The following is a 15,926-nucleotide window of genomic DNA, read 5'->3' on the forward strand; positions in this document are numbered from 1 at the left end:
AGGTATCCCTAGCGGGTTAAGGATTGTTTTCTTTGAGTGCAATTGTTTTCCCTTAAAGTGAAATTGTTTTCTGCTCTGTGTGTTCGCATATGTGTCACTATAATAAAATCACACAATAGTTTGATTTATCATGTTAAAATTTTTGATTCAATCTCTTATCTTTTAATTTATTTGGAACTTAAAGAGATATTTCACAAAATCAAATATTTCCTTCAAGATGGGTTATATTTTCACAACTATTTGTAAATACTAATATTCTTATTATACTATATGTTTTATATATAGTATTTGTAAATAATATTGTCCAGTATAATAAATCGTCTCACAGATGTCGCTGCAGTCTTCCAAATAAGGTAATTACTGTTTGTAGGAAAATGTGTTAAAAAAAACTATGTTCCATTAAAATCCAATAATAATCAGGCACATCTGCAAAAAATAAAATTCATTTTTTTTAAATATTTGCATCCACATATTAGTATTCTGTTTATTGTTGCTAATATTTCTCTGGATGAATTTTATTTAAAACATTTTCTTAACTTTACACAGAACAAGTCGATACAAGTATTGATGTTATATATATAAGATTTTTTGCAGGCAATTTTTTAGCAATATTAACAGCTTTGAAACGCTGTTATTTTTCTGCAACCTTAGCGGTTTTTAAAGAACTATAAACTCTTATTGTTATTCATATATCTATATAAATGGATCGCCCTTATTTTTTATGGGACGTATTATATCCACCACAGCAACTGGCTTGGATTTTCTACTTACACAAACGCAGCTGGTACCACAACACAACTTCTCTATATCTCATTCCCTATCACCGATGGTTACATTTCCAACCCGTTTCCCAAGACTAGCAAGAATAACACGCATCACTTCTAGATCTGTTTCTGACCACAGTTCCCAATGACTGTGTAACGAATGCCCACGGCTCACTTGGAATGCGTATCATGCAGTGGTAATGGTTGAAATCGCCCTAAACTCTAGAACCAAAACTGAAGAGTCATTGCTCAAAACAACAAGATATTATAAAAAGGCTGACTGGGAAGCCATCAGGGATTTCATCAAAACTTAAATATTGCCGATACCCGTCTCCCCCCTTATTATCTCTTAACCCCCCTCATTTTTTCTCGTATTTCCTCTAAAACACTTCTTCCAAATATTAACAACCATTTCTGTAAGGTCTGACAAGACTGTTGGATTGTAGACATGGTCCAACATCCGAAACATATGTAACCAAGCAGATAAAACGGTAATAAAAAATAAACACACACACACACACACACACACACACACACACACACATATATATATATATATATATATATATATATATATATATATATATATAAACAAATGATTAATAAAACATGTTAGAAGACATCTTGAAAAAGAGTTAAAAACATTTAATTTTAAAAAAGGAAGCACAAGATAAGTGTATATATATATATATATATATATATATATATATATATATATATAACACAGAAATTTGTTGTAAATTAAAATAGACATGTATATATATATGTACATGTATCTTAATGTAACAATGATAGTAAATTACAAAAACCATAAAAAATTTTAAGCACATACATATAATTCCGTTTGTGGGTATATATATATATATATATATATATATATATATATATATATATACAAGCATGGATTCCGGGCGTTGCCCGGGTATTTGGAGGTGTATGTTGAGCAAAAAAATGTTGTTTTTTTAACTTTGACCCCTATTATAACCCCTTAACGTTTACTGTTTTGGGCTCAAATCAAGTTATTAAGTTAGATCCATGTCCAAGGAACCTATATCTAAAATTTCAAGTGTTTAGACCACAATATAAAAAAATGATATTTTCTTAATGTGATTGTTTTGTACCCAAAAAGATACTAATTTCATTGAACATGTCTCATTGAAATTCTATATATTTTTATTTTATATCTATTTTGTTTTTTCATATATTTGTCGATCCTATTATTCTATCTAAGGTTTGTTTGAGGGAATATATCTATTCACCCTGTAATCCATCTGAATATAAAATAATTTGTAAATACAAACTTTTTACTTATAAGAGTGTAAATCTTTAACCTGTCTTTACATATCGTTATGAACAAATTTTCGTGTACTAATTATCAAGTACATAACAAATAACTTGAGAATATTACTTCTTGAAAATAGTTTTCTCAACACTGCTAGAAATATGCGATGAATGTCATTGCCACATATACCATAAGTATATTCGTCTTAGACAAGGTTAAAAAAATGATTGAAATCTAATAAGTTACGCCCCTTATACCTAAGCTCCACTCTCTATCTTATCATCACAATGTTGAATCTTATATTTTTTCAAGTTATTATATGGAACGTGTTATAAAAAATATATAGTAATTGCACCCTCTTTATGCAATACCTCTACTGATTCCGACAAGCAGCAAAATCTCACGCCATCCCTGTTTATATCTCTATGTACCAGAAAGCCTTTTACTTTTATAGTTGTCACGCTCGGTCTGCTAGATGTTGAAATCCCTCTGTTTTCTGCTTCCCTTACTGTACAACAATGCAGTAATTTAAATGTAATGTGTACAGACATCGAGTTACTCTTTTTTTTTTAGTGAATTCCAAATATTCGTCTTTTACATCCATGTCGTAATATACCATGTTTGGGATGAAATAAAACGCCTTGAATTTTTTATCTTCAAAATATGCTCACCCCTAATTCATATGAGCGTAAACATATTTTTTAATTACAGGCGTGTAACTTATCAGTGTGTTGAATATCTGAGCTTTAAATATTATTACGAGTAAATATTTAAATTACTATAGATAAGTAATACATCTTAAATCTAATTGATATGTAATCTATCCCTTGTTACACCGACATGTTTAAAATTGTGATTTTTCTGTGTAGGTTGGTTAGTACAAAATGAATTCAAAGGTTAAGATTGACATATGTTAAACTCTGTATCTGGGGCCAATGATAGCATGTTAAATAGGTCATGTCTGTTGTCTGAAAGAGAACGCGGGAAGAATGAAAGGAAAAGCGTGAAAGAAAGAGACAGATATCTAGCTCTGCATGCGAGTTAGTTTGGTTAAAGATTTTGGGCGAAACAGACGTGTCGAGATTTGTGCAAAATAAAGTGATGCAAAAAAAAAATGAATTAAATCCGCCAACAAAAGAAAGATATTAAACAGTCAAGATGTAGAAGAATAAGCCAAGCATCCATTAAATAAATTAAAAAAAAAAACCCGACTTGCTTTTTATGCATTCAGTTCCCTTTCAGAGCTACAAGTGACAGAAAAAAAAACTTATGGTGAACTTTATCACGAAACCAGACTGATAGGAAAGGAAAGTGACATATGTAAATTAAGACAGTCGAACTTATGCATATTATTATATTATAAAAAGATTTTGGGCGAAACAGACGTGTCGAGATTTGTGCAAAATAAAGTGATGCAAAAAAAAAATGAATTAAATAGGCCAACAAAAGAAAGATATTAAACAGTCAAGATGTAGAAGAATAAGCCAAGCATCCATTAAATAAATTAAAAAAAAAAAACCGACTTGCTTTTTATGAATGCAGTTCCCTTTCAGAGCTACAAGTGACAGAAAAAAAAAACTTATGGTGAACTTTATCACGAAACCAGACTGATAGGAAAGGAAAGTGACATATGTAAATTAAGACAGTCGAACTTGTGCATATATTATAAAAAAAGCCATTATTCCTTTGGCTGGTAAGAGATCTTTTTTTAAAACTCGGAGTCGTTTAAATGTATCGTTAATTAACATGTTAATGTGAAGAAAGAAAGATTTGTATGAACGTCAAAACAGGAATAGAAAAAGGATTGTTATTGACTTCTGATAACCTTATTTAGAAATAAATTGCTAACTAATCTGTAGTTTCACGTATCAATTTTATTTTTTTGTTTTCTTGCAAATAAAAAAATGAATTTCGATAACGTTATTCTTTATACATAAATTGCTAACTAATCTATAGTTTAGAAATAACATTTAAAAATTAATTTCTATTTCGTAGCTTAATCTATCAATTTTAATTTTTGTTTTATTGCAACTAAAATATGACTTCTGATATCGATTTTAGAAATAAATTGCTAAAAATTTTAAAGTTTTATTATTATCATCATTATTATCATTATTATTATTTATTTGTTATTATTTTAATTTAAAAAAAATAGAAATCAATTGCTAAGTAATTTGGAGTTTCATCAATTTAATAAAATCGAGTAATATGTAGTACACACACACACACACATATATATATATATATATATATATATATATATATATATATATATATATCAAATAAATATTATCAAGGCAAGAAACATCACTCTCCTTTCCTGGATATTTTTTTGTGTATTTTAATTTATGTTTAAGCACTTTTTTTTTTAAGAGTATCAAGTCTAAATTTTTGAAAAAAAATGTTGAAGTTAGATTTATAAAGAAGTTTTAGGAAATTTAATTAATCGGAGATTCATACTTTTCATTCACGTCTGTTATAAATAGGCACCGCTAAAACTGGGGGGGGGGGCAGGTCAGTACTTTTTGACGGACCGTCTTTTTAAAAATCTACCAAAAATCAGGTAATTATCTGATCAATACGAAATTTTCAGCGATTATTAAGAGAAGAATGAACGTTTATGAAAAATAAGTACACCGTTATAACGGTGTACTTATTTTTCATAAACGATATTTATATATATATATATATATATATATTTGCTTACAAAACCCCCTCTTGTTTTGAAGTGGGAACAAATATGCTTAAAATAATCATCTGAAACTGAACACAACATATTGTGTTGTTGTAAGGGACAGAATTATAGATTAAAATTGCATACCTTATTTTGACGTCTGAATATCAGAACTTCGATTGTGTTTAATTATCCCGCTTTTGAGTTTTGAAGTGTGAAATTCGGTGAATATGTTAAGTAAAATAATTAATTTAAGTTAAGCAAAACAAAAAAAATTTTTTTTTAATATTTATACGAAAAAAGCCATTTTAAAATCTTTGATAAATAAATTAACAATTCTTTTTTTAGCGAGCCGAATAATGCATGACCATTATTAAACAAGGCATGCTTTGAAGAATCGATACCAAAAAAAAAAAAAAAAATCGATAAATATTGTGCCCTTTGTGTTAAAAATAGCATCATTTTTTTCGATCCCGTTTGAAAACGTCTGCCGCCTTTCGACTACGGTGGACCAAACGCGCTGAAATAATTTTTTTAAATTCTGCTTTAAATTGCTCCCCACCCCATTTTGGGGAGCCTGGCCCCCACACACATCCACATTAAAAACCAAACTCATACAAATGGTCACCCATCTGGTACTGGCCAGCCTCAGCTTAATAATACATTGAAATTTTCGTCACTGAAAAATAAGTTTTTTTGGCCTGTTTGGTCTTCCATAGTTTGCTTCTTATCAAACGCAAACGTAAACAGTGTCGATCTAGACTCTAAATCGACGCGAAATAACTGGTTACGTATATGAATAAGTGGAATTATTTGAAATCCAGGTACTTATATTATAATATTTTTGCATATTCTCTTAGAAAATCATCCTAAATCTTAGTTAGACAATAAATAAATAAATTAATTATTTCAAAAACCTTTTTTTTTTTTTTTATATTTATGTACGTTTTTTGTGCAAGACAAAAAAATGTCAATTGTTAACTTTTTGGGAAAATTTAACATTTAAAATTGAATTAAAAATAGTAGAAAAAGTTTTACATTATTCTGTTTACTATATGATAAAATTCAGGGTTTTATCTTTCTGGAAAAACAAAAGTTACTCAGAAATAATGGATTTGAATAAATGTAATTTCGTTTTAAAAAACAACAACAACTTGATTTTGCGGCCATTTTTGGTGGTGCCTAGTTATAAAGCATAACGGAATCGGCAGGATTGCAGTTTACAGGGAAATCAAGGGACGCAACTCCTGCCAAACTAAAAAGGACGCAAACAGAATCACCGGGGGGGGGGCACCTGTTTCAATTTTTAAATTACGAATTTTAACCGAACCTACTACACGTGGAATAATATAACAAGTTTTAAGATTTCTTTTGAATAGTTCATTTCTTTCTAATTCCTTTGTTTTTTATTCGTTTTACTTCTAAATTATTTTCTTCTTTAATTTTTTGTTTTTACAATCTTTTATTATACTTTTATTCTTTACGTTTTTATTTTTTTTACCAAAATGAGAACTACTATCGTTGACCACATTATGTCTACGACTGAAGTGGAAGAGCAGAAGTGGACCTATGAGCATTTGTATAATTTGCTGCCACCAAATAACGAGGTACAGTTACAAACAGCGGCCTCATTGTGACTCATACCGAATAGGAGTTTCTGCAGCTCGTGTGAAAGAGATCGAATTCTCTATAAAAACGGAGCCAAAGGGGATGGTTTTGCGTGGAAGTGTCCTGTCTGTAAGAAAGGTGGTTTGCCAAGGATGGGTTCCTTCTTACAGAGAAGTCATCTGACAATAAAGCAGATTTTAGTTATTTTGCTCAGTTAGAGCATGGAGATGCCGCAGATTAAAATTAAACAGGAAGCAAGTGTGAGTAACAATACAATCGTAGATTGGATGTCATTCATAAGAGAAGTCTGTGAACAGGACATGCTGGACCATCCCATCATGTTAGGTGGGAGAGACGAACATTCGACACCTAAAGAAGTGGAGGTGGATGAGTCATATTTTTTCCGACGAAAGTATAATAGGGGACGTGTGAGAAAGGGCGTTTGGCTTTTTGGCGCAGTGGAAAGAGGCTCGAATTTGTGCAATTTCGCAATAGTGGAAAATGGGGATCGAGATACCCTGTTTCCAATCATAAATTCATGGTGCCTGCCAGGAACAAGAATTATTTCTGACGGTTGGGCGGCTTACCAAGGACTTGATCGACTCGCTCAAGGAATTTATGAGCACGACACTGTCGTCCACGAAGACAACTTCGTTGATCCGTTGGACCCTTCAGTGCACACACAGACTATTGAAGGACTATGGTCACACGCCAAAAAACATATACGAAAGTTCGGGAATCGACAAAATATGTTCGGCTTGCATCTGATGGAATTTTTATGGCGAAAAAGAGAGAAGGGTGAATGTTTTCCACGAATCATCAGATGCATCCGCGAACAGTATTCGTTTTAAAAATTAACTGTTTAATAAAGTTCTATGTTCTTAAAATAATTCTATGTTCTTCAAATAATTCTTTCTTAAAATAATTCATAACTGTTTTTCGTTTTAAAAATTAACTGTTTAATAAAATTCTATGTTCTTCAAATAATTCTATGTTATTAAAATAATTCTTTCTTAAAATAATTTATAACTGTTTTATAAAGTTCTATGTTCTTCCTTTGTTAAAAAAATAACTTATTCAAACAGTTCATTTAAATTAACAAGAAAAAGAAAAATTGAAACAGGTGCCCCCCGGTGATTCTGTTTGCGTCCTTTTTAGTTTGGCAGGAGTTGCGTCCCTTGATTTCCCTGTAAACTGCAATCCTGCCACGGAATCAATAATTTTTATTGGATTGCAATAAAAATCAATTGTAAAAATAAATGTATTTAAATGTTTAAGATTATTTAAAAAGTTTAAAGATTTTTTCAGGGTAAAAAAAAAGAGAAATCTATAAACTTACCTTTTATTCCAGGAATTCAATAAGAAAAGAAAAAAATCGAGTTGAATTCGTTTTTTTCTTTTGTGTTCAAAACACCAACCTTGTTTTTTTTTGTTATGATTTCTTTAGTAAATTGCTACAACTTTTGTTCTGTGTGTTCAATTTATAAAGAAATAAAAAAATATAAAAATATAAAAGAATCAAAATTAAATGATGAAAAACACGATTTAAACGTGACATTATTTAAAGAAAAAATCAATTGCTAAAGCACAATGAATGTCATCGCAACACGGTGTCATCTTTATTTCGTTCTTCGTGTAAAAATGTCTGTTTGAAGTGTGCCAAATTGTTTTCCTATAAATTTTAAATTATATTTGTAAATGTTTAAGTCTTGTCACGATTTCAGTATTTCTACAGTTTATTGCTAAAAATGAAGACGCTATTTTTTCGGGCACTTGTCGTTACAAGCAGAGGGAGAAATTAGTATTTTAAAGTATGATCGAAGTAGGAGATAGATAGCAACAAAAAATACAAAATTGTTTTATTAAAATCAATAAATGTCTTTGCAATTATATTTGATACAATTTTATACAATAAATATTTTGGTTTTCAAATGCTGTTCGCCCAGTTTAAACACTTATGAATATGTCATTTTTATTTTCTGCTTTTAATCGGCCATTAAAAATGCCGTATATGAACTTGAATAAATCAACTTACTATCTTTCGAAGCTTATAAGTTATACGCTTCGAAAGATAGTAAGTTGATTTATAAGCCTTAGTTGGGTTATAAGCATTATAACTACTTGAAAAATTTAATTCAAACTCTATTTTTTTTCAGTTAAAGGAGCAAAGACCAAATCAAAAAAAAAAAAAGGTAACAAGTTTAATTGCAAATTATGAACATATTTGTTTTCTTAAATCAGTTTTCTTTTAAAAAGATTTAAAGAAAATCAACGAAATTTGACTTAGTTCGATTATAAAAAATATATACAAATTCCAAAAAATCACTTACCTATAAAAAATTCTATTTAATGTGTTCTTCCATTGTTCATTGTTAAGAATTTATCCATATTCATACTTATATTCCATGTCCTTTTTAAATAAAATACGTTTTAAACAAGGATTAAAAAAAAAACGCGAACTCAGATTTATTGACTGTTCAAATAAAGGGAGAGAGATTTCGCCATTATCTTACGGCGACTTATAAACGCCAGAATTAATATTTATTATTATTATTATTATTATTATTATTATTATTATTATTGTTGTTGTTGTTGTTGTTGTTGTTGTTGTTGTTGTTGTTGTTGTTGTTATTATTATTATTATTATTATTATTATTATTTTATTAATTTTTTATTGCATGCTGTTAACCAAAATTAGTATTTTGGGGCCTCTGTAAATGAAAAAAGCACACCCATCAAACAAAAAATCCAGTCGACCGATTTTTTAAACAATTCTCTTAATTAAAGCCACGAGTTTTTGATTATTATATCTTATTTCTACTTTATCGAGTGATTTCTTTTTTTAATATTTAAAAGAAAAAAAAATTAGCAGAGAGGCACCAAATTGAACGGACCCTCTCTCTCTCTCTCTCTCTCTCTCTCTCTCTCTCTCTCTCTCTCTCTCTCTCTCTCTCTCTCTCTCTCTCTCTTTCTGTGTTATTTCTACGGTATCGCCGATTCCACTGGAATAACTACCGCGATAATACCAGGTGCCGGAGTCTAGCTTTCTAGTAGGAAAATGCCACATTCTCTTCAATAAAACTTTTCTGTGACTTTTTATGAAGTTGTTGCGTTTGTCATTTCAGAAGCTTGTATTGAATTATTTATTTTATTAGGGTGTGCCCTAAAAGCATTATAAAACCCCAGAGTTTCATTTCTACCTACAATTTTGAGAAATTCTAACTGTACAACAATCATCCCATGCGTAATTTCTATACTGATAGTTTTTTTTTTTTTTTTTTTTTTTAATTTTTGCACTAGATTATTATAGATTGGACACTAACCAGATTATGAAAAAAATTTGAAAAAAAAAATTATTATTGCGACATTTGAAAAGGTTACTCACTTTTACAACGTTCTGCTAAATCAATCACTCATTTTGTAACCAATAAAAACGCGGGTATATCAAAACTATAGAAAGTAAAAATGTAAGTCAGAAATATTTATTTTGTTTCTCAAAGAAAATAAAATAGAATGAACATGACTTTTTCATTTTTTATCTTTATGAAAATAAAGTTTCGAGGTTTTTTTAAACTTATTTAGTTTTTGGTTGATGAAAATTTAGTTTGCGAGTGTTTTTTTTTTTTAATAATTTATTTGTTATGAAAGGTGAGTTTGTGGTTGTTTCTTTACAATAATTTATCTGTTTTTATGAAAACTTTTTAAAAATAATTTTTTAAGTATTATAAATTTCACTAACATGTTGGAGAAATGTTTCGTAATTTTCCATCCCGTTGTCAATTTTCAGGTCGTACGCCTCCCGATACATTAGGTGTATCAGAATTTTTGGCAACACAAAACTGCGAATAAAATAGAAAAAACTCATAATTTCTCTTTTTGAAGTGGGTAGTCTATTTTCTGTATAGAATATACTTCCAAAGTAAACTATTAAAGTTGTTTAAAAAATAAAAGTAATGTTATTTTTTATTTAAAAAAAAAACAAAAAAAAAACAGTGTTTACAAAGTGACAGTGCGCGTTCAACCAGCCGTTTTTTTTTTTCGTATAAAATCAATTGAATTTTAGGTGTGGAATTTTTTAAATTATTTTTAACTTTAAAAATCTATCCAAATTTTTCTATTGGTTCAATTTTTAGGATATTTTCAGGATTACTGTGCAATTTTATGCTCTTTCCAATAAATTGAATATAAGATTTTAGAATTTTTTTTTAATTTACCCATTCATTTTCAAATGTTTATTAAAATTTAAATAATTAATTTACTCACCAAAGTTTTATATATCACATAAAGTATTCTAATTTAAAACAAAAGAAAAAAGAAGTGTTTTTTGGAAATTTACCTGCAAAGTCCAAAGTGTAAAACCTTTTTTTTTTAAAAACACATTTATTTTTTATTTTATTTTTAAATGAAAGCCGATGTTATGCTTATATTGGCGAGTAAATATCAGACACGAACGACAAGTTTTTCTATTTCATTCAATGTTTTCTGTTTTTTTTTTAGATATTAAAAAAAAACTTCACTCGATAAAGTAGAAATAAAATATATTAATCAAAAACTCGTGTATTTCATTTAAGAGAATAAAAAAAATCGGTCGACTGGATTTTTTGTTAAACTGCAAAAGAGTATGAGTGAGTGTGTACATTTTTCACCTACCAAAGCCCCAAAATACTAATTTTAGTTAATAGCATGCAATAAAAAGAGATATTAATTATGGCGTTTAGAAGAAGATAAACGTGAAAAAAAAATCAGAGATTTTTCTCCCTTTATTTGAATCTGAGTTCGCATTTTTTTGGAATCCTTGTTTAAAAAAGTATTTTTCTACATGTACTCATATATTTTCACTGAATTTATTTACTATACAATTTACTACATTTTACTTCATCTTTATCTCCTTTAATTTTATCACCCGTTTTATAATTGTAATACAGGTCTGAATAATGAGAAAATCTGAATTGTTTTAACAAAAACTTTAAAATAACTTTTTAGATTAAATTTTTTAAAACTTCTTTCAGAATAGAAAATTTTTAACATTTAATAAGGAACATATTTCATATAGGTTTCATTAACAAATATTCAGTACATAACGAGAAAAATAGAGATGGACATTTCAAAAGGACTGTATAACTTGTTACGGTCAATAGTAGTCCTTGCCAGCGAAAGTCTTTGTTATTGTTATTCTATTATTATTATTATTATTATTATTATTATTATTATTATTATTATTATTATTATTATTATTTTAAAAATTTTGTGTCCTGCTCTTTCACGCGATGACTAATTTTTCACTGAATTTATTTATTACATAATCTACTACATTTTTTTTATTTCATTTGCTCTACTTTAAGTGCTGGTGGTCTGAAAAGGGCTGGAAACAGCTTGTCTCTTGCTTTTATAATTGTTTCCGGTGGTCTTTTGCGCATGTGTGGATTTCCTTTGAAAGGGAAGTGACATCGTCCATCTGTGCGTACGTTAGCGTGTGTGTGTGTATACACACGAATGTGAGTGTATGTACGTGAACGTGAATACATGTGCGTGTGTGGACGTGCGAACGTATGTTTGTGTGTGCATATGTATATGACCAGTAATATAGCTTGAAATGTGAACATGTGTTTTTGTGTGAGACTAGAAAAGGCTCCCACAATTCCCTTAGGGCCATACTTCGTCCCTAGAGAACAATTAATAAAATAGCAGAGATATAATTATCTGCAAATGTTAAGGTGGCGAAAACTGCCAATATTATTCCAAAACGGAATCGATCGTAATCACAAATCAATAAACAACACTAACAAAATTTGCCATCAGCAATTAATCGGCCCCAAAATTAGGGCAAATGCTCTAAGGAGTGTAATCAAGCTACATATTTATAACCGAATATGAAATTCCCGAGCAACACCAAGGGTGCCTGAAAACTGGGGGGGGGGATTAACCCTTTCCTGTCCTACTATTTTTTTAAATAAAATTCCAACTCACTTAATCACCAATCAATAAACAACACTAACAAAATTTGCCGTCAGCAATTAATCGACCCCAAATTTAGGGCAAGGAATATGATCAAACTACACATTCATGACCGAATTTGACATTCCCAAGCGACACAAACGGTGCCTGAAAAAATGGGGGGGGGTTTAAACCCTTTCCTTTTTTGAATAAAGTTTCGACTCACATTATCATTTCGAAAACTGACAACAATAGCACAAAATAAATGCAATGGACCATTAAAACATGGCATTAAAATCACAAATCAAACATACTAATCTAAATTCAAATCAATCAATTAATTTAATATTAAATAAATATTTAATGCGTGAAGATAGAACGCATTCAAATTTAGTGTCACTTTTACATTTAAACATTTAAATCACGGGAAAAAATCATTAACGGTTTCTTTTACTCCTGTTTTTTTTTTTTACGTCTACAGAATTTGAACCAAAGTTTTTTTTAAATGATCCACGTGGGATTTTAATTTGAAAAATGAAATTTTAATACACTATTGACTTACGACAATAATTTCAAGGTCGAATTAAATCATTATCTAAACGCAATTTCAAATGTAAGAAGAATTCCTATATTTTTTAAAAACTTTTGTGGGAGCCTTTCCTAGTCTCACACAAACACGCGTTCACATCTCAAGCCATATTTCTTGTCATATACATACACACACACAAGCATACGCGCAAATGTACACACAAGTAGATATATTCACGTTCGCGTACATACACTCACATTCACGTGTATACTCACACACACACGCTAATGTACGCACATGTACACACACATGGACATTGGACAACGTCACTTCCCTTTCGAAGGAAATCCACACGTGTGCAAAAGACCACTGGAAACAACTATAAAAGCAAGAGCAATAAGCTGCTTCCTCGTTTTTCAACTTAGCTCTCGAGCTGAGCGGTCGTCAGACCATTCGCCCCCTCCTTTCAGGGCGCCCACGCACGCGCGCGTCACATCCCTGCTACTATGTATGGGGCACGAGCTAACAGACAGTATGTACACTTTATACGTTTTCTATCTCCATGGCCTGGATTGACTTTTTCTCATTTTCTCTCTCTCTCTCTCTCTCTCTCTCTCTCTCTCTCTCTCTCTCTCTTTCTCTCTCTCTCTCTCTCTATCTCTCTACTACAATAGACACTCCTTCTCACCAGCTAATAACGAGAAATGCATACTAAACTGGATTGACTTTTTCTCATTTTCTTTCTCTCTATAGACTTTCCTTCTCACCAGTAAACAGCGAGAGACGAATGCGGACATGAACACGTGTTGTACCCTTTTCTTTCATGTGTTTCTTCACAAAATAAATCCTAGATCGTTTAATTCAATTTAACACGTTGTTCGTTTCTTCCTCGAGACAATTCATTTTCCCTATTTTGCATCACCACCACCACAAATTGGTGACACCCAAATGCGAGAGGAACACGCATTTCCTTCTATACCCTAGACCTCTACACTTTTTTATGAGTGCAAACACATCGTTACTCGAGACTTAGCAGCAAGGTATTATTAGTTTTAAGCGACAGAAGTTAAGCAATTTAACATTAACGAAAAAATAAAAAAAATACCTTTCTGATTTAACAAATCAGAAATTAAAAAAAAATCTTTTTCCTTTGTTTTTTTTTAGTTAACAAACTACGGTTTCTAAGAATTACCTTAAAACTTATAAACAATAATTTGCTCAAATTATGGGGGAGGGGAAACATTAGGGATCTGCTCGTCTTAAATCAAGAATTTACACACATTATCAAAACTAATCGTTTTGCAAAAAAAAATGAGAATGTAAGAAATTATTTCTCACATCCCAATTTACTCCCTGCAGGGACAAAAGAATCTACAAATACAAAAGCCACACCTTTCAAACATAAAATTTATTCAAACGTAACAGCAATGAAAGTTTATTGCTTCTGGTATTGTCCATTTGCAAAACAGTGGCCAATTTTGCCTTCATTAGCATGGTGCCGGTAGTATGAACTCCTATAGATGGAGTGGTAGTTCACTGTTCCTCGAAAGGATCCATATGTATTCATGGTGGACTTGGCGGGAATGTTGGCGTCTATAATAAGGCATAATGTGAGTCACTTGGGAGTCTGGTTGAATTAAGATAAGATCCAGTATTGGTAAATGAAACGTGAAGAAATGTTCATGAATGTTATCCTGTAATTAGGATAATTCCAGCAATATAAAATTGTCTCTGCGTGTAGAGATGTGATGCTTTGTTCACCAACAGTTTAGTGATACAACATGAAGAAATTGACGTAGCTCCTTTCTCGGGTGGGAGCCGCTGATTTGGAGCCCATCCCTTTGATGAGTTCTTGCGTGGACTGAAAAATAAAAGCATGATATAAAAAAGGGCGCTAAACAAATCACCTGACTTATTCAAATTTAACCAATGACGGCAGACCACCATAACTGCGTGGGCAGCCTAAACAAGAATAATGGCGAATGGATATGAAATTCTCACATCTTTTGTTCGGTATCATAACAAATTGTTTTTTCGCTGTAAAATAAAATACTTGAGGAAATTAAGTGAATATATATATATATATATATATATATATATATATATATATATATATATATATATATATATATATATATATATATATATATTTGGAGAACTTTATTCTAAAACGAGTCCGTACAATTTAAACTTTTTTCAATATTTTCATTTTTTTAATGTCTTCATTAAACTGCACAAGTACCGGATTATGCTACTTATGATACTCAGCTGAACTCTAACAAATTTCAATAAGTAAAGCACGTTTTTAAATTGCCGTGACAATGATAATGCAAAACATGGTTGCTATGAGTACATAAATCAGAAACAGGTACTACACTTTCATTTTAGAGTAATGCCTCCGGGTGCATATACATTTCAGGAAAAACGTGTGCAAACCTCGGCAGTCAAATAAATTAATTTCCAAACAATTAAAACACCCAAACAGTAAAACACTCTTTTACACACAAGTTTATTAATCATGAAAAAAGTAAACTTATAACAACAAGAAACATAGACAAAATGTTTTTATTAGTTTATGATTCCCGGAAGAATTTAGCCATTCACTCTCACATGAAAATAAATAAATAAATAACCAGGAAGCCCAAACTGGAATAACTAATGTTGGCGCCTCCCTCATCTATTTTAAATGAATTACTTCCCTTTTATAGGAGGAGTTAATGTCTTTTATTAGTTTAGGATTCTGCGAAGAAATTTAGCCAGTTAACGTTTAATATAGAAACTTACATGAGCATAAAAACGAGGAACGTGTAGTACAGTTTTATCGCTGTTGGGTGGGTGCTGTCTGGGTACTGGTCGCGGTAAGAGTTCCCTGCCGAACACCCTAAAAAAAACAATGATTTCTCCCGCGCAGCCGCAAAAGACATGTTTTAGTTGCCATAGTAACAACACTTTTTATCGACATTGTTTTACTGTTTATGAATATTGAAATAAAAGACATTACTACACATTTATTAATAATATCTCACTTTTAATCACTTTTATCGACTTTTTAAAACTTTTTTTTTACTCTTTTTAAATGACAACGTTAATGTTTATGAATATTGAAATAAAACATTACTACACATTTATTAATAT

The 15,926-nt window shown here is 30.4% G+C and overlaps 1 long non-coding RNA gene across 1 annotated transcript; it reads right to left on the minus strand.

Annotated features, from left to right (window-relative positions):
* Positions 1–216: 216 nt before the first annotated feature.
* LOC145239943 (uncharacterized) lies at positions 217–7,921 on the minus strand. The gene is made up of 2 exons (XR_013862429.1): positions 7,668–7,921; positions 217–426 (listed from the first exon to the last, which is right to left on the minus strand). It is a non-coding gene; the product is annotated as an uncharacterized LOC145239943 (long non-coding RNA).
* Positions 7,922–15,926: the final 8,005 nt, after the last annotated feature.

The sequence above is a fragment of the Euprymna scolopes genome, chromosome 19, assembly GCF_053919585.1.
Source record: "Euprymna scolopes isolate OS-2025 chromosome 19, ASM5391958v1, whole genome shotgun sequence".
In the NCBI taxonomy this organism is placed as follows: domain Eukaryota; kingdom Metazoa; phylum Mollusca; class Cephalopoda; order Sepiida; family Sepiolidae; genus Euprymna; species Euprymna scolopes.